The sequence below is a fragment of the Anopheles arabiensis genome, chromosome 2 (assembly GCF_016920715.1).
Source record: "Anopheles arabiensis isolate DONGOLA chromosome 2, AaraD3, whole genome shotgun sequence".
NCBI lineage: Eukaryota > Metazoa > Arthropoda > Insecta > Diptera > Culicidae > Anopheles > Anopheles arabiensis.
In genome coordinates, this window is record NC_053517.1 from 28,829,184 (window position 1) to 28,848,625 (window position 19,442).

Below are 19,442 nucleotides of genomic sequence, written 5' to 3' on the forward strand. Positions count from 1 at the left end.
TAACACTAAAAAGGCCCCACAATCGGCTCGAAACATTCCCGCTGTACTGCTCAATGCTCTGTTCCGTTCGAAGCAGCTATGCTAAAACGGTGAGTGACAGTAGCGACAGCAGCGCCAAAACATAAAATAAAAAAAAAAACAAAACACGATCCTAATAAATGGTATAGCGCCACAAATGTACCGGCTGCGGTTTGCGGGCACCACCGAAAACCACCGCCGTTTTGGCCAAACTGGATTAGTGCCGATTAGGCCTCGGTCGGAACTTGCCCGCACCCTGCCCGCAAAGCGTCATCATTCGCGGTTGAGGGGATTTGAAAAATTGATCAATTAATTGGACACTTTCCCAGTCCCCCGCTAGTCCCAGCGGTGCCGGGGCCGTACAATACTGGCATACCGCGAGAGCCTGACGCCGGACACTGGTGGCGGTATAATTTCGGGTTCTCACCTGGTGCTGGTGGTTTTGTGTTGGGCTTTTCTTACCATCTTTTTTTTTTTGCAGGGTTTGTGGCATGCGTTGCAATGATGCTGCAAAATGAGGTTGTTTGCACGCCGGCACCTGCAATTAACCGTGTCGACATGGAAATCAGGGGAGTTTGCTGTGTGTGTGTACGTGTTTTTGGTAGGAGGAGTACGAGGGTATGGCCGATGTGGCAAATTGGATCGTGCTACCGGAAGCGGCGTCTTTGTAACGGTGTTGCCTAGTCGGTTAATCGATTCAATTTCCGCCCTCGGCATCGACCTTGACGTGGTGAGGCTTGCATCTGGGAAGGTTTTGGATCATGACAGGTGTTTTTTTTCGTTTGACAAGCCGTTACAAGCCAAACGCTGTGTGCCATCACAAATTGAGAGGCGCTTTTTGGGTGGTAAAGTTCTTATTTTAAATTATTTTTGATTGTTAATGGTTGAGAGCACTTTTTAGCTTCTCAGCTGTGCCATGTTTTACTAAAGGGTTTCGAAAAAGGTTAACTATCAAACCGCCAGATCTGAATCAAAATACTTCGACCATAAAACCTTAATTGAAACGTTTATTGTCAGCCCAAAGCATCGCAAAATGTCAGGCAGATTAAAATCCTTCAACAAAAATACAAAAAAGCTCCATAAGTGTATGCGTCAGAAGCAATTTCATGCCCGTTTTGTGTGTACCCGTGTGTACCCGTCCCTAAATTTCGGTACACAAATTCGGTTCCAACTTTCTACCACACCCGTCCACCGGGCCTGCTCGTTCCACAACCCCCCATTTTGCTTCGTGAGTATGTCACGACAAATTAGCTTCACCTGCCTCACGTTGCGCCGATCGCCGATGCTGCCGTGCCGGTGTCCCATTTCCGCACCTGATCGCGACCCGCCAGTGGGCGATGGTTAGCATTGATTCGATGTGTTTTACATCGTGTCACCTTCTGGCCCAAAAACAGCAAAAAAGCGGGGAGTACAAAAACACACATACCGCGACGGAATAATGGCACGATCGCTAGTCGTTCCACACGCGCACGGAAGCAGTCGGTCGGCGGACGGCAACGGTGGCGCGGCTGCATTGCTTCTTTTGATCGGCATGCTCTCCTGACACGTGACATACAAGGAACATGCAAACGGTTTGCGCTTAGGTTACGCCGGCAAACTACAACAAACGCACACACACACACACGTATGCAAACATTGTAGTGTACCGGTAGGTGGGAGGTGGGTTCCGAATCGATCGGTTCAAGGTTGACGCGTCACGCACGGTAGCACACATCTCGGCGAAATCCGGTTGTACATAGAGCGCGAGCATCCATGGCACGGATGATGCTGATAAACTGATGTGCCCGTTCGGCCCGAAAGCGCCCCACGCCGCCCAATGATGGATCTGTTTTGATGAGGGAGGGGGAGGGTGGATAAATCATTTTGTATTTGGCGGAAAGCCCGAACTTTTGTAAAGCTTGTAGCTGTGTGCTGGTTGTTCTGCGTGGCTTAAAGTTAGCCGTCGGTGTTCGCGTAAACGTGAGATCTAACGTTGCACCACTCGCGGGTTTTTGCTTACGTCAGCATCAAATGATGTGGAACAAAGGGGGAGAGTTTGGACCATCCGCACGCCCCGGGCAGATCGGTGACACTTTGCTGTCAAAAGCAAACAGCACCGCGCACGTAATCGGATGAACCCATCGGACCCAGGCCTGGGTTGATTGAATCATGTGTAGAGCTGTTTTCATTTTCATACGTAATCTAACCACGCCACCACGAGTGGATTGTTTGGCGACGGAGGTTCAAGGTTGTACACGAAATTCGGGAAAATTATACTTACAAAAGTTTACGGTTTGAGCATGGTTCGTCTCACACACGCATCGCAATCGCTTTATAACTGGAAGCTGAGGAAGAAAAGCACACAAAAAAAAAAACGCATAGATTAGTATTTGCCATAAGTAGGTTAAGTTCATAAAGATTCATAGTGATTCCCCAATGATTGTGGAGCATAAATTTTAGTCACGGAATATTAACTCCACAGCCAACATCATTACGTCGTGTGCAGTGTGCTGCACGTAAATGGTTTAACCCAAACTTTACTATTCCCTACGACCGAATCGTCTGTGTGTATATCAGCTCATAAATCTCTCGATCCGACCGATCTGCCAGCGCCCGAATATGAACGTTCCGACCTGCAGAAGTAAGCTAATTGAATCGGGAGCACCAGCACCGCGCCACCATTTACCCGGTAAATTGTTCCCGGTATTATGCCCGTCCGCCCGCCCGGCGGCCAAATCAAACACGCTCTCCCATGCGCTCCAGGTGCGCACAATCAAATTTACTTCCAAACATGCCTCCAAAAGCGCACACCAGGCCGCAAATTTCGCGAGCTAGATGCCAATATTGACACAATCAACAACCCCACGGAGCAAGCAATGCACGAGGAATGCTTCCGGAATCGCCCAGGGATCGGAATGTCATTAGCTGTCGGCTGTGTTGGTGGTGGTAGTAGTGAATCCACTCCCGGAAACTCACCCCTGGGTCACAGAATAAACAATAACGAGGAGTGTAAGGGTTCGTGGCCTGTCGCGCTTTGGACCATTCCATTGGACCCACCGTTGAACAGTTGAATAATCAATCTCTCCTTTCGTATGGTTTGAAGGATTCCTCAATTCTCCAATACTGTGCTAGCCTCCCTGGTGGGTAGCGGGATGCAGGCGACGGCCATGTCCGACGAGCCGAGGCCAATGACGAACGTGATGATCCGTCGAACGGGACGGCTCACAGTACGTGGTGGTGGTAGTGGAGCAAATCTCCCGGAGGTCCTAAATCCGTCCGACCAGCGCCGGGTCACGCACAATCATCGAACATCTCTCGGGCCCCGTGTCAACCGCGGAAGTGCTACACCGGAAAAGGCTAATTAAGAGCCAGTTGAAGTCCAGATCCAGCAGCAGCAGCAGTAGTGGCAGAATTTGTTCGGCCATGCGCGTCACTGGTCACTGGGTTGGCTGTTGATTGCATTAGAGGTATGCATTCGAGAGCTAGAGTGAGAGAGGGCACGAGTTGTGCCTTGCTTGCATGTGTCCGCCCTGGGAGCTGGCATCATAACACACCAAAGTTGACCCCGCAAACAGCCTAACTAGGGGATAGGATTGCGATTTGTTTGCAGTTCGTTTGGTTAGCCTTTTTTTGGGTTGGTTGTTGTTGCTCCATTCCGTTCACCAAGGGGGATGGGGCAGGGCTACTGACCGAGCGAACAACATTCGACACACCGGGTCTAGAGTGCATGGTGTGGAATAATTTGCCACTAATTCGCGTATCATTCGCACGTCGCCCCCGGGGAGCCGACGAAAGGAAGATATGATACGCGCTACACAGTACCGCACAGTGCACCACTGCACTGCACGGGAAAGAAGTCATTTCGGTTTCGGTTGCTGGCAAAATAATTGGATTTTCATGATTGATTGAGTTGTTTCTCGCTGCCAGAACACGACTGCATTCGTGTTTTGCGGGGCATATACGCGGTTCTCGGTGTTAGATGAAAAGGAGGATTGCTTTTTTTTTTTTTTTGCTACTCGATTGATCAGAAACTTTGCCCTTTTTCGAGCGATAGCGAGCAAGCTAACAAACCAATTTTGCGTCGGTGAAATTTTGCCTACAAAACTGTGTATCATTCATTACAAAGAATGGGCAGAAAGTTGCATTTCATGTTGGTTTGAATGATTGGCACAAAGAACCTGTTGATCTGCGGCAAACCTGTAAGTCGCAACATAATTGCAAAGATGTAGGAAGCAGAAAGTATGCAATCTGCATTACAGAACGCCTCAAGTTATACCGTGCACAGTACAAAACCGTCGCATTCTGACTTTGTAAACAACTTGTTCATCCAATAGTTGGGTTTGAGAGAGAGAGAGTGCTAATTACCTTTCCATACACGGTTCGGTATAATTAATCGTACCCGAAACCGGATGTTGTAATGCGATAAAGCAGTCTAGCTCTAAAACCTTACGTTGCAAAAACCGTGCTACAAAACGGCAATAAAAGTGTTATTGCTTCGCTGGTATACCTTAAAAAGAAAACTACGTCGAACGTGGCGGCAGCTGCCCTGTCGCGAAGGACGCCGCAAACATCCGAGTGGTATGGCCGAGATGTGACCGCAGCGACAAGTGGGTCGGATCGCGTAGCAAGATTTTATTACCCTCCCCTCCCCCCACCCCTCCTTCGCAGCAGCAAACCAAACACAACAATGCAGCTTGCACATTTGCATTCCTTCCTGCTCGCAGGCAACAGTGGCGCGAGTTATTTTTAATGGTCAACCGGCACACATTTATCATTGCGTGTTGGCGTTCTCTCTCTCTCTGTGTTTGTGTGCAGTGCCTGTGTGCCGGTGTGATTGTAGTGATTTGTGAATAAATAAACAAACATTTTTCTATCGCGCCATCGGACGGTAACAAATCCAGTTCCGGATCGGCGGAATCGATCGCACAGACTGGGTGGTGTGATGACGTTAATCTCGCCGCCAATGAAATGCATATGATTTTTATTCATTATAACCGGTTTCTAATAGTTGTTCCTGCTCTATCTAAGCTCTATTGCGTTGTCGTATAGGGACCACGCAGGTTGCTGGTATTCACGAGATAAAACTAGAGTTAGAAACAATAAGGGCAGTGCATTGATTTGATAACACTCTGCACCGTTTAAACTTGATTTTTAATCCACTTAACAAAGGAAATCGTTTTTAATTCGTAACTAGTTCGTGCTCAGTATCGCTTATTCCGAACCAAACTTAGCGTAACATATGAAAATCATTTGTCCAAAATTCATAAGCCACCATCAAGTCGAGCAGCTCATGAGCAAGAACGCAAAGAAAGAAGCAGTAGCAACCAGATAAACGTAATCATCGATTAGAATTGCTTTCCCAATGTCACCTGCGCACTTTTTCTCTCTCTTTTACTGCCAATCGGCTCCACATGTCTCGGCGTATACGGCGCCATACGGGCCTCAGGTTTTTGTCCCACGTTTGTCTAAACCGACACCGGGCCGGGAAGGACAAATCTTGGCGGCATTGACTTAAATCACACACTCAAATCGTTACTACGTGACTGGATTGGAATAACAAATAGTGCCATGTTAGGGAGGGAGGGCCACTGTTTTGTAGGATGAATGGCTGGCTGGATGGATGGGTGTGCATAAATCGTCCAAAATGTCGATCATGTTGATGTCTTCCCAGGCAACTGCTCGGAGGAGATGTTCGTATCGGGGGCTTAGCATACACATGCACGCTCACACCGTTCGATGCCAATGGTCGCCCGGGACGATCCATCACTTGGTGCGGGATGATGGGCATAGCATAGTGGAGAGCTGTTAGGAATTTCTAATGCCAAAATCCTGAAAAGTAAATAAAATGCAAACTCATGCCCTGCAAAGCCGAGGATGCCGATGGGATCAGAAGTCAAATCGTTCGTTTGCGTCGAGACAAATGTTGCGGGAAGAAAGAGTGACAAACGCAGAGAGGCTCCGATCTACCGTGTGTTGAAGAAGAAATGCTTAACAGCGCTAAGCAGGAAACCGAAATTTGTACTGTGCTGAGCGTAAACTGTGCGATGTGAATTTCTTCTTTTTTGTAGCATCTCCTTGCAACAACTCTTTGCAACGTGTGTAAGTGTGGACATAACTGGCAAGATGCTCTTTACGGGCGCCCCGACAGACAAATAGCAAAAGTGTGAATGGGTTTCCGCACTCGAGCATTGGTTTGCATTAATGATCATCTTTCCTCTGAAGTTCTTTGCTTCGTTCGCGCTTCAAAGCACGTGTGCTACCGGCCCAATGCGAGTGAGGCAAACTTCCTGAATTTAATTCATCCAATTTGGCGCAAACACGTGCCGTAATGTGCGCCCTACACAAAATTCCATTAAAGCAGCTTCATTAGGCAAACGCTTTTACCTTCGGTGTCACAACACTTTCGCTTGAATTTAATAAGCCTGCCACAAGCGCGTAACCAGGCGTACGACAACCGGTGGCCCCAGGGTTACCCGGAACATTTTCTCCGCTTTTGCCCGTTTGCCATTACAACTCCGCGGTTCTTGCGGTTCGGGAGCTATGCTCTTAAGGTTGTCACAATTAATTACAATCCAACTGGTTGGTTTGTGCTTTTCGCCACAAAAAAACCGAAACAAAGAAACTATCGCTCAATACAGGTTGGTTGGCTTGTATATTGTGTGCGTGCGGCAGAATCTTCCTTATTGCGTGCTAACGAACCGTCGTCGAGGAAGCCCCGGACCGTAAAACCCTCAGCTCCACGGCACCCCATTTACACGATGTCATTACGAGCATTGGCAATTAATCAACGACCAACAATTACCCACCCGCCGGTGGAGCACCAAATTCACGTGGGGGTGGGCGGAGGAAGTGGCCACACATTCCAACACATTGCACTGGCTAATTAAAGTGTCCCTCTTTAAACAGCAGTTAAGCAGCGCCTCAACAGCACCGGAATTGTGTAACAAGTCACCCCACTCCCCGTCCACAAAACCCGGGGCAGAAAATCACGGACTCCCGGACGGGTGTTTCAAATTATTGAAACATACACAACATGCACATACCGGCAGCCAAACGGGCAACTCAGAGACGCACTCGGTGGGAAACCATACTCGGCCATCAATATTTCATGTGCGGGCGATTGAAAGGAACGCCCGTGGGAAAAACGCCCGCGTGGTTCGTGTGCCTACCACCAGCACCATCACGCTTCCTTCCTTATCCAGCATTCAGAGTTAACCTGCGCGATAGCCACAGGTCCCGCGGTGATGAGATGAGTCTTTTACTCCGCTCTTCCCGACGTTCGGCTACACATCCAAGCCCCATTCGCTTATTGATTGCAGTGTAAAGCGCAACGGGAGTTCGCTGTTCGCTGATGGACGTATTCCAGACCGTTTCTGGGGAGGAAGCAGGTCCTCGTTAGGGCTGCTCATTTGCGGCACCCTAAAAATGCAACTAGAATTCCACACCAATTAACCACGGCAGCCAAGGCGGGCTGGCGCATCCCACAATGGATTGAATTCTTCGTACGCTCAGTTCGCTCGTTACGATTTCCCAATGATTTCGGTAACTAGCATTGATGGAAGCTAGAACCCTCGAGAACGATGTTGGCGAGGGGGGAAATTTGGGAAAATGTACCGCTTGGGGCAATCGATTCCACAGTGGCCTCAATATCTCCAGCCATCATTCAGCCGATCAACAGTTGAATGTGTGTTTTGTGTGTGAATCTTCTCTTTCTCTCTTTCCTTCTCTTCCCGTACGATACGTACGGCTGCTAGTTCCGGTTCTAATGACCATACCACACTCCCCCGCGTTTGCTCAGCACTGAAAGTGCGCATCGACATGTGTGAGGGACATGCTGTACGTCAGCCTCGGAACAGTTTCGCTACCTCAAATCTACTTACACAAAACACAACAGTGTCGCGCACGTTTCAGGATTTCAGGCAACTGGGACGGTTCCTAAAACAAACGCCCAGTGTCCCCAGCAGTCCACCGGCATCGACAAACGGTCCTCCTACAACAACGAGCCCCGCCGTCACTGATTTATCTGATTTGCATGCTGCACGCGAAGTTCTCGATCGATGGGTGGGCGGCCGGTAGTTGGCCGAGCCAAACGCTACACGATTAGGGTGAATGAATTGTGCAGCGTTACGTGTTCGTTATGGTTATTAAGCCGTATCAGCTCGGCCGCAGTGGCAATTCAGCGCAAGACCGCACGTGGTACACCGGTCACATGGAGCTGCCGGTCCGTGCGTGTGCGTGCAAAGGCACGAGATCGAATACAAACCCTCACTCCACGGCATCCTTGCCGACACTCTGTGCTGTGCTGCCTCAAAAACACGAGCCATAACACATCGAGAACAGAGGACTATCGTGATGGACGGTGGCGGCCGGACACGTCCTGGTCTGGTCTGGTGTCACAATTTTCCAACGAATGTCCGTACAAATGACACATCTTCTGCAGACTGCCCCGGGACCCCGGAACCCCGCACCGGCAACCGTTCGGGCCGAAAACATGTCTGTTGACGGACGGTGCCAACCTGCACCCCATTCCCTGAAGCTTGCACTCACATTCCTCGGTCAGCAAGCCGTCCCGTTATGGGTGCCGTGGGGTAAACTTTGCCTGGCTGCGACAGATTCTGATTTGCACTAATAATAAACATATTTATTTTCGCCACCTCCACCATCTGTGTTCGTCGGTGTGGGCCGGGCAGCTGATACGATGGCAGCCCTCCTCTCGCCGGGATTAACAGGGCGACCAGGAGGGTGTGATCCGGCGTCATCCGGCTTGTGTCAGCTGGAACAGTGATAAGCTGGGCTGGAGAGCATGTCGATGGTGCGAGGTGCACATCCACTTTCGCGGTTTTCCACCTCCCTTCCCCAAGCACGGTGGTGGTGGTGCAGTTATGATGGACACTTTATCTAGCCCGCTGCAGATTTGTTGTCCGAGTGCACACTCGGACACTTCGCAATCGGGGAGCGAGAGCGTGTAATACCGCACGCGGCCCGGTTTGGTTCTTCGTCGGGGCTGATTAATTATATCATTGTTGTAGTAACGGCGTGCCCAGCGGGCTGTACAGTAACATGCAACCACGCTCGGCAGCAGCGGACGGACGGTCCGATGCACAACGGCGATGTAAGTAATTCCACCATCAACCAGCTCCAGTGTGTCCTGAGGGCTTCAGAATTCAGAATTTAGCATCAGTGCGACCGGTCGGAAGACGGGCGCTGCTGCGATAAAGGGCCCGTTCTTCGTGTGCGCTCATGTAAGCGGACTGGAAACTGCGAACCTCGTCGGTAGCTCGGACGGATGCAGTTGTTTAAATGCATTTAAAGTTCCAGCTTTTTGTGTGAGAAACTTTAAGGCATTTGAAACGTATTGTTACCGAGAATGTACAGTTTGTATAACTCGTTTTTTGCCCAGTAAGGCTCCTCGAAAATGCTCTAGGCAGCCATGCTTCATTCTAGCGCTACATCACTTATCGATTTGAGCTATTTTATACCTTCCATCGATACAATCATAGTTAAATACCAACGACAAACCTACCTCACACAATGTATATCGAACAAATAAGACGGGCCGTCACGCAAGCACCTCTCAGCCGGCTGTCCGGTCCGGTCTGATAACATCTGGCACCCAGGCTAATGACCATTTCGTGTATCAGATCCCGATTCGATTACCGATGGCTTCCGGCGGTGGAAAGAAAGGAAGAAACCACTCAAAAACAGACCACTCCTCTCGTCTGTTGACAGTAACAAACAAGAGCAGTGACGTAGAAGAAAAAAAAGTCCATCCCCAGAGAGCCACACACACTATCGACAGCCAACAACGATTGTGATGTAATCACCGAGGTGTGCCCCCGGGGCGATCGAAATCTTAATACCGATTTGACCCCATACCGTACCCCTCCGGTATTGTGCAAAACGCCGGAACGCCGGGCAAATGTTCTCACCGATTGCAGCTGTCGTTTGCGAAAAAGGAAAAGCGCCTCAAACGCTTCTACTGCGACGTGGATGCCAGTGGGTGGATGGAATTCCGACGCGGGGACGGGAGGTAAATTCAAATCAGCGCTCGACCCACGATTCCGAAACCGGCTTCATTCCGGGTACCGAAGCGGTAAGGAAACACCCATCGCACACACCATTACTCAGATCGTTCGATTCTATGCGATGCGAGGCGATTTCTGTAAGGTTCTCGCGCATTGACACCGTTCTGTGTTAGTGGTACAGATGCCCTGCGGGGTGAGAGCCCGTCACATCCGTAATGTTTGGTGTCACCACGCGGTGTCAAAACCATTGCTAATTTGAGCGGGGAAGGTCGATTTTCGCCATAGAATTGAGGCCCGAAGCGCTCTCAATCTGGACCGAAAGTTTGGTCGAACGTCTTGACATTAACGCCCGTAGCATGCTGTTGTTCTATTTTTTTTTATCCCATGTATTGTTTATTTGCTATCAGTTTACAAATGCTCCCCTCGCTTCTGCTCCTTGCGAATTGTGGGAAGGTGATTCCAAATGATGCGCTGTTACGTTGGTTAGCAACCGTTCCTTTCCTATTACGCGAATGTAACAGCTCAGCCGCAGGTAGCTGCATTAAATTGGCCAGTGAAAGTAGGTCAACAAAGCTCCGATTCACAGATTGTCATTAGGTCGTTGCGATGCGATCCGGTGGCAGCAAATGAAAAACATCGGATCCAATAAAAAGTGGCACCATAATTAGACGTAATTCTTTGTACGATTTGGTCCATCCCTCGTTGAGCTGAACGAGCTTAAGTGATTGTATTAAAATCTTTACCAAACTTGCTGCAATCTCGACAGTTGACCCGAATGACTCAAACCAGAGGGCTTAATCTTTCAGCCCAAGACCTTATGCGTATTATTAGCCTCCGCTCACTGGTAGATCTGGTGATTGGTGCCGCACCAGCAGCAAACCAGACCAATGCGTCTAGACCTATCTGCACTCAAAAAGCTCCCACCAGCAGCATCGTTAGCACAGCATTGACCACCGAAACGTTAAGCTAAAAATCAAACACGATCCTACGAAAACAGGTTTCGATGGCTAATTTACACGCGTAAAGGGGGCCACACAAACGTCCACATCCCGTCTTGGCGAACGTTCTTTGAAGACGACGTTGGCGATGGTCATCGCACAGCTTCACCGTCTTCCAAGGTCTTCGCGAGAGAACGACAGCGGGATTTTATTTTTATTTTTCGTGTGCTCAAAACTCAGCAAAACAGCAAACAACGATGTTCCACAGTCACGAATGATGGTAGTGGTGAAGGTATGATGTCTTCCGTCCAACGCACTCGCCGCGCCGCTCGCACGCAAAGCCATCGATCGGTATTTGGATCGAATGGTGAGCGGATCCCCTTGGTAAGACCAGTATACGGATCGCACACTTTTCATATGCGCGGCTTTCAGGTGGTGGAAAATGCTTTATCCGACAGGGGGGAGAAGTGGAAGCATTTTTACGCCATATGGATCGCGGCTCGAACTATTCACGCGATTCACCATTTTACCCATCCGTTTCATCTGTTCTGCAGTTTCAGTTGGGGCAGTTGGGGCTTTCATCGTACACCGACCTGTGGGGGAGGTGCGTCGCATAGGAAAGAGTAAAAGTTTTCTATTTTTTGCCTCCTATTTTCTCACACCCCTACCCCTGCTTCTGCTGGTATTTTGTTTGTGTGTGTGTGTACATTTTGCTTCAAGTTCGACTCACGTGCCGATAGAAACGCTCGCGGTACGCACGTTTCATGATGTTATTTAAACGTGGCTAATAAATCATGAACAAAGCCGAACCGATCATACCACTCCACCAGGGTGGAAAATGGAAATGGGAAAGCTGAGTGTGCGCGAAATCGGTTGCATTCTGAGGCTCGTGTATGGCTCGTGGAGGACCCCAAGAGTGGACTCCGGGTCAACGTGCACAAGCAGTGTTCGCTTTTGGAAGGGATGTGAAGACGAATCGAAAGTAAGAGAGGAACATTGAAAGCCAACAAAGTGGTGTTGTTTTGCCTAGGGGTAACACACACTTTTGGTGTGAATCAAAGGCAAACTTTTTTACGGAAAATGGCAAAAAAGATTGATATAGTTATGCGTAAGGTCGAGTATCAATTATTCTCAATTTAGCGGAATATTATTGGCAGTGTCAATGCCAACCAGTCGACGGTACGCTGATGAAACGATGAGATCGTAACAACTTCACCCCTTCCAGAATTGAGCAAATTTCTCTTATTTAATAACTGCCCAACTTCACTTTACTCAACGCGGCCAGTGCAAACGAATGCCCAAAGAGAATGCCGTCTCCAAAAGCTCGGCTTCAAAATTATCTTCTTTTTGCTGTTGTTAATACAACTTTTCGGCGAGAGGTCAAGAGACGGGGTTCGACTGCACCGAGAAGTACCATCCACGAGTCCAAGTGGCCACCGCCACCAACACAGACCCAATGCGTCCATTAGTGTGCTTCTACCTCTTTCTTGCTTTACAACTGCGCCACCGTTGTTACCTCAAAACCAACCCCAAAATCTCCACACCACCAGGTAGCATGCCATAAAATGGTTCCAATGACGTAAAAAGTAAGAGTGATGTAGAGTGGAGCATCATAAAAGCAAGAAGACGTTGGGGCTGCCGGATGCCCCGAAGCAGGAGGGGGCGGAATAAAAACAACATCTTGCCACGGTGCGCCATCCGATCCGATGATCCGCGTTGCCCTCGCTCGCGCAGAGTAATGGCTGGAAGTTGGGGAAAAATGTTTGCAATGTTTGGCGCTAGCAAGGCTTTGGGTCGGAAGTCTGGCACCTGGGGGAAAGAAAAAAGACGCGGGCGTTGAAGAAAAATGCAGACGCGCGCGGTGAAAAGATAAAATAATGAACCTCTAATATGATGCCATCGCGAGGGGCTGGGAGAAACTTTTTTGCTTTGTTTATGGAAGATTTGATTTTCTTTTCTTTTTTGGCTGCTGTGTGCGTGTGTGTTTGATTTTCATTCGGCACAACGAAGCTTGCCCGTCGCTTGATAATAAACGGTAGCAAAATGGTTCCAAAAGTTTGAACACAAACAGCGGCGGAGTTTTTCCCGCCCGCTGCGTAAGGCGCACGTGCGCAGACTGGTCGTAAAATCGCATCTTTAGGATGCAAATCCCGCCCAGCTCGGGCACGTTAATGATGGATTAAAAGTTTGTTCTGATGGGATTCTTTTACCGTCTGCTCCGCTCTAGCTGAAAACGAGAAGCCTCGTCGGTGTAGTTAAGAAAATATGTTTGCAGTATTCCATATTTGTTGAGTTTTAAGCGTGTTTGGTAGATTTTTCATGACCTAACAAATCGAAATATAGCTAACCAGCACATCACTGACTTCTTGGTGGTTGTGCCCTTTAGATCGGAATTGATTTTATATTATTCATCGTGACCGGCGGAACAACAAAACAGCAAACCCAACTTCAATGCTCGGCCCTTAACGATGCGAACCATTCACGAATAAGCTGGCCGATCGATCGTGTACTTCACCCACTTTTGCCTAGCTGCAGCTACAGCTAGAGTTCATGAATATTGGCCGATATCGATTCCTCAAAACCAAAAACAAAAAAAGGAGGACGCGTGGCCAATCAAACAATCGACTTCGGCATCGAAAAGACAGTCGTGCGGTGTGGGAAAGCTGGAAAATTTCGTCCCAACGTTTGACTAACAGCACGACCCATGCTAAGACGGATGCACCCCATGCAACGCAACGTGAGCTGAGCCCCGAACGCCCCAATGCATGAGAAACTGCAACGCCCTCCCTTCCCCAACCGTTGCAAATTCGCGCAGTTGGTCCGTCTGTTTTCCTTCTTCGTTTTTCCTCCACCTCGGAATTGCAAGACTCGTTTACCACTGTTCCCACTGTCCCCCACTCCCTCCCCCTAAAAGGGTTGGCAGACCACACGGACACTGACCGCGATCATGGCTGAATGCACATGAATGCACTTTTCACGCTATTCTCGGTCGGCGAACGCTTGGCGGGTCGCACTTTTCGGGGACTCACTGGGTCAGTGGGTTTTGAATTGCAACAAGAGTTAAATGGCGTGTTCGAGCGGGGGGTAAAAGGAAGGGAAGGGGGAGCAAAGCTCGTTTAAAAGGTAACGTGTGGCTGCGTACGCGCGCAAGATGACAAAAGTTGGGGCAAATAAAGGCAGACGGTAAGAAAAGCCGAGATTCATTCGACTGACCTACTTTCCCGGCAGTTTTCCTTTCTGCACAAACGCACGTTGGTCGCTCGCATCGGTGAACCCCGGTGAGCACGGGACGTGACCATTCTCCCTGGGGTCATCAATGTATGCATTCTTCCCCGAGGGAGAATAATCCCGCTGCTGCAGCGAATTGCGTCTTCCACTAACTGAATTGTGATGTTTGTGTTCTTTGTTTCAATGAGCGATAGCTCCCCGCGGCACACATGCACCACAAATCAATCCTCATCGCCCTGTAGATGAATCGAAACGGGACCAAATTTACTGGGTTCAGTAATTGAGCTGCTAGTTAAATTGTGTTGCATGTGTCGCAGGCCTAATGATCGCGCCGATCTTTCGACTCGCTTTCGTACCGCCTTCCCCCTATTCCTAAGATTGACTGTGCGAGACGGGGAACGCCAATGGGGAAAGATTTCACTTCTCACACATCTCCCTTCGCTGTTTTTTCCCTTCCTGCTCACTGCACCAGAGTTTGCTTTCACCCGGCCATCACCATTTGGCGGAGCGCACGGGAGATGTGCACAATGCACAGCCGTCTGCCGTCGGGATGGGGGGTCTGTGGCTTCGCCGGAATGCAATCGCATGCCAGTGCACCGATACGGAACGGCAACGCAGCCAGCCAGCGGCAGAAAATCAACAAAAAGTGAAATCCCCTTGCCATCGTCGGGAGTTGCCATCTCCACCGTTTTGGTGGGGAGGATGAAGCAGCAAGATCACATCTCATGGGGTGAGCGGTGAAACGGGAGACACATCAGGCAAACAGGTTCTTCTCACAGGGTTCCGAGATGAGTAAGGCCATGATAGGGGATGGACTGGGCAAGAATGTTTGTTGTGCTCAGGTTCTATGTCAAAGTCAAACTGAAATAAGGTTATTCATTTGAAGACCTTCTCATTCATACAGGAGTGAATAAAATCGAATCATACAATGTAGTAGAGGTTCAATTGTGTCAAACAAGGTCATAAGAGGAAACACTTCGTTTCTGTACGTTAGTTTTCCATCCCAAAATATTGTCTTCTCATAACACTGTTCCACGAAACCTCTACAACCATCATTTCATATTTCATTATGTTCATTAACCGAAATCATTTACGACAAAGATATTAGCCAAGTAAGAAATAAATAACAAAACATGCGGCATGTCATACAAAAACACCAGATGAGAAGTTCGCTTATGCTGTGCCTATGCTACAGAAGATGATGCTGCGTGAGAAGCATTGGCGAGAGAACTGGTGAGAGAGATTGTGAGCGTGAATGTGAGCACCGCACGGCGAGCAGGGGTACGCAACCCACGGCCTTCAGATTGTGTTACAATAAAGAGCACATGTTTAATTTTTTTTTAATTTTAACTGTTTTGAATCATAAGGAATTACTGAGCATATTTTATCACACATTTGCCCATTTTTCACTTTTGATAAGTTTTTTTATCAATTTTTCTTTTCGGTGAGCCACAAAACGGAACAATGTTTAAATTCTGTTTCAGCTCCATTTGATAGCCATACCTCCCGACAAGGTTGCTCACCCCTGCTCGACGGTGTACCGTTGGCTCGAAGCTGACACAAAATCGATAAACCCTCTCTCACCTGCTATTTTTCTCCCATCCACCAGCCTACTTTGCGGGGCGATTTCGTGCAGCATGAATTAGATGCTGGGAGGTTCGGGGCATTTTCTAACATTTCACAACACGGCAGACGTCTTTGCGCCTACCCGCATGACCCCAAAAAAACGGTACACGACCTTCTCAAAGCTTCCTCCTCACACACCAGTCACCAGGCACATCTCACCTCGCCGTCTCACGCAGCTGGTTTCGTTCGATATTTTCACGTCTGCAGCAAACGTCAAAACAATGCGCACCACACCAACACCACCAACACTACCACCACCACTACACGCGAACCAAACACTGCATCAGAGCCCGTGACTATTCACAATGTTGATAGGGAGATTTCCTAAACAAATCACTTTCCGCCACTGCCCGACAAACACACTGGATCGGGGTTGAAATCTAGGCGGAAATAACATTGAAAACTACGCCGCGCACATCGCCGTCGTGCGGATGACGTACGGCGCCTACCCGTTGTTTACAGCGATCCGAGTACGGCGGATGTGGGTGCAGGAATTCGATCACGTTCGGAATTAAATTCGGCTGCAGTGCTCTACACACAGCCTCCTCTGGCAGCATTCGGTCGCAACTGGCGTTTGCTTACCCTTTTTTCCGCTGATGGGTCACATTACAGTCGGCCCGCTCGCTTGCTCGTAAGATGCACCTTGAGATGATAACGCACAGACGAACTCGCGGACTGATAGCGCGTGCAATGCGTGTAAGCTGCGCTCGAAGAGGATGGAACCAATCCGAGACCAATCCGTTCGGGTGAATTTGCACACGCCAACCGATAGATACGTCGGTCACCACCGCTCAGCACACTTGCGGTCTGATACTAAATATTGTGTGCCTGGAGTACGCGGCGACAACACATTTCGCGTTTTTATTAGCCTTTTATTAGACGAAGCAGCACAGCACAAAACGAAAAAAAACCCGCACACACACGGTTCCGTTCGTCGCACGGAACACAACACACGGGCAACAAAACACAACCGTTGGTTTCGGGGCGAACAAACAACAGCCAGGCTGCCCTGTCTGTTAGGGCAGCGATGGGAGAGCGCGCCCGAGAGAGAGAACGATTGGTTGAGTTTGTGCGCCAGGGTGTGTAAATTTGAATCCGCACTAACCGCAGGCCAAAACAGCTGAACAGTTGTGTGACTTTTGGTCTTGAGGCCTTAAGTAACACAAGAAGAAAGCAACACACACGAAGCAAATCAAGGTTCTTAAGAAAAAAGTGAAACAGTTTAAAATAAGCTCTAATAAACATGCTAACCATTAAACAAATCTTTTGTATTGGCCGCTACTGTCTTTTATATATTAACTTGACAACAAATTTAATAATTACTTCAAAAATCAAAGCACAAAAGCTCGGTAAAAAATAATTCCAACAGTTATTGTTTGGTAGGAAAAAAAAAACAATTAAAAAAACCAATTGCGAGCAATATTCTACGTGAGAGAGTATAACACAATTAAGCTGCTAATATATTAATACAATAACAAACATTGAAAGAAAGTGTTGACTTGCGCCACTATAAACATTAGACGGTTTCATTTTTACACACCCAAAAGGTGCGAGAGAATTTGAAAAAGAGAAATCGTTTCTCAACGCGAGAGAGCTATTCTCAATTGAATTGTGTTGAGTTTTCTCTTTATTACATTTTTATGTGCGCACAGTGAGATCACTGCACGTTGAGGTAAAAATGGTCAAAGTGAATCTATAGCTACTGAAAGACAGAATTTTATGTCTATGCAAAAGTGAGTTATTTTCTTTAATCTACAAATTCTACTTCGGAATAAAAATATTCTTAATTCTTAAAAATTCTAAAATAATTGAATATATTGAAAATTATTTGCTCACACCTATAGTGTGCACTGTCTGTAATGATGTTTTTTTTTTTAATTCTGTAACTATCTATGATTGCTACTATTTGATCAAGTTAAGTAGTTGCTAATACATTTGAGATATTTTATTATTACTTGAAAGTAAGACCTTATTATTGCTCAAAGCACCCGGCTGGAATGTTAGTGCTAATGCAAAACTGAAGTTCATTGCATATTTTACAATGTTTTCTAAACCAAAACACCATTTCCCCTTTTCCAACAGCCCGCCTGCGGCATAGACCGGACCCGAGTCTAAATGTCAACAGCAAATGCAAAACCCGTCCCCGTCCCGCAGCATGGTGTGAGCGAGCCGTCGAAACAACACCGCCACTGACAATCATCTGTGCTAACGGGTGGCAACATAACGGCGCAACTACGACGGCCACGAGGCAGAGCGAAATGCACTTGCAGGCGGGTTGAAACAAAAAAAAGGGGTGCAGCACCCGCCCGGCCTGGTGGGAAACTGGGTGCGAATTATCTTATGATGATAAACTCGAACTTCCCATTTGCCCTTGGACTGAAATGGGCGGGCGGGAAAAGGGCGGCACTGGAGGATTCGTGTCAGTTCCGACACATTGCACGGTTTCGAGAACGAGTTCTAACCACACAGCCACACCCGCCCTGCCCATCCCCCGGGTAACGAAGTGCCGATGTGTGGGATGTAGCGTCTTAAGCTTGGCTTGTTGTCGGTTTGTTCGCTTTTCCCGGAAAGCTAAGTAATGCTCCCACATACCCATCACGCCCGATCGTGACTATGGCGGCAAACCGTTTGCTTCCGGATTCCCCACGGCTCAGCACATGAATGCACATCAAGATAGATTTTTCTTTACACTTTCTATCACTCGGTGTGCATCTACGTTCGTTTGCCCCTCTACCGGAGCGTCCAAGCAGCCCGGCGGAGAGTGAGTTGCAATGGCGTAGAAAATAATGCACCTGTCACCCCGGCGAGCTCTATTTTTCTGCCACCATCACCACCTCCAGTCTCCAACGAAACTACGCAAAACCCCAGAAAGAGGCGAACCCTTAAGGGTGCTCTTCTGAAAAGAAAAAGGTACGCTGTTTTTGCTGAAATGCTTCGCAAAAAGGACTTCAGATCTTCCAGTGGTATTTATTCTGGAAAGCACCTTTTTCTGCACTATTTTGAATTGCATCATTGCCGTCTACTTTCCACGCGCCTCGAATGCCCGGGCTGATTATTTGCTGCGCTACCGTGTAGGACAAGGCGCATGTCTTGGGCCATCGCTTTGCTGCTGTCGTCTTAGCCGTCGTTGCGTCCCGCCAAGGAGTGTCTATTATTTTTGGTTTATTTTTTGTTCTTCCCCTGCTATTTTGTTGCTGCCCCTGCAATCACTTTCAGCCCGCACTCGCCCGTCGCTGGAAGAAGTCGCGGGGGAAGAACGGCTAGCAACCCGGATGAGTTAACTGATCGTACTCAATTTGCCCGTGCCCGTGGTCTGGTCTGGACTTCTCTTTGCCTCCGTCACTCTAAACAGTCACTCGCTGGTTCTCCGTTAGTACACGAACAATGCTGAAGTGCGTGATGTGGATGGCTAGCTGTGTGTGTGTGTGTGTGCACACCAAACCGTTGGACAGCGTGCATTCCTCATTGAAGCAATAACAATTTCCTGTGCAAATTTAAATTAAATTGTCTCAGCAGCAGCAGCAGCAGCACCAGCAAGAGGATGCCGGCACCATTTGGGACTGTCCGTCTGCAGTTGTGTGTTTCCATACCGTGCTTCACCGCGGCACCCGGGGTTCCCTGTTACCTT

General features: G+C 48.4%; 1 protein-coding gene across 6 annotated transcripts in view; it reads right to left on the reverse strand.

The window, feature by feature from the left end:
- Window positions 1-19,442, reverse strand: part of LOC120898275 (extracellular serine/threonine protein CG31145) — a 51,392-nt gene that overhangs the window by 21,099 nt on the left and 10,851 nt on the right. For 2 of the 6 annotated variants that reach the window (XM_040303923.1, XM_040303933.1), the window contains exon 2: window positions 2,279-2,342. The gene's annotated coding sequence lies outside the window, so the exon portion shown is untranslated. Of the gene's footprint in view, window positions 1-2,278; window positions 2,343-15,772; window positions 16,806-19,442 lie in introns of those variants that run through there. The other 4 variants (XM_040303894.1, XM_040303914.1, XM_040303903.1 and 1 more) reach the window with 4 other exon arrangements.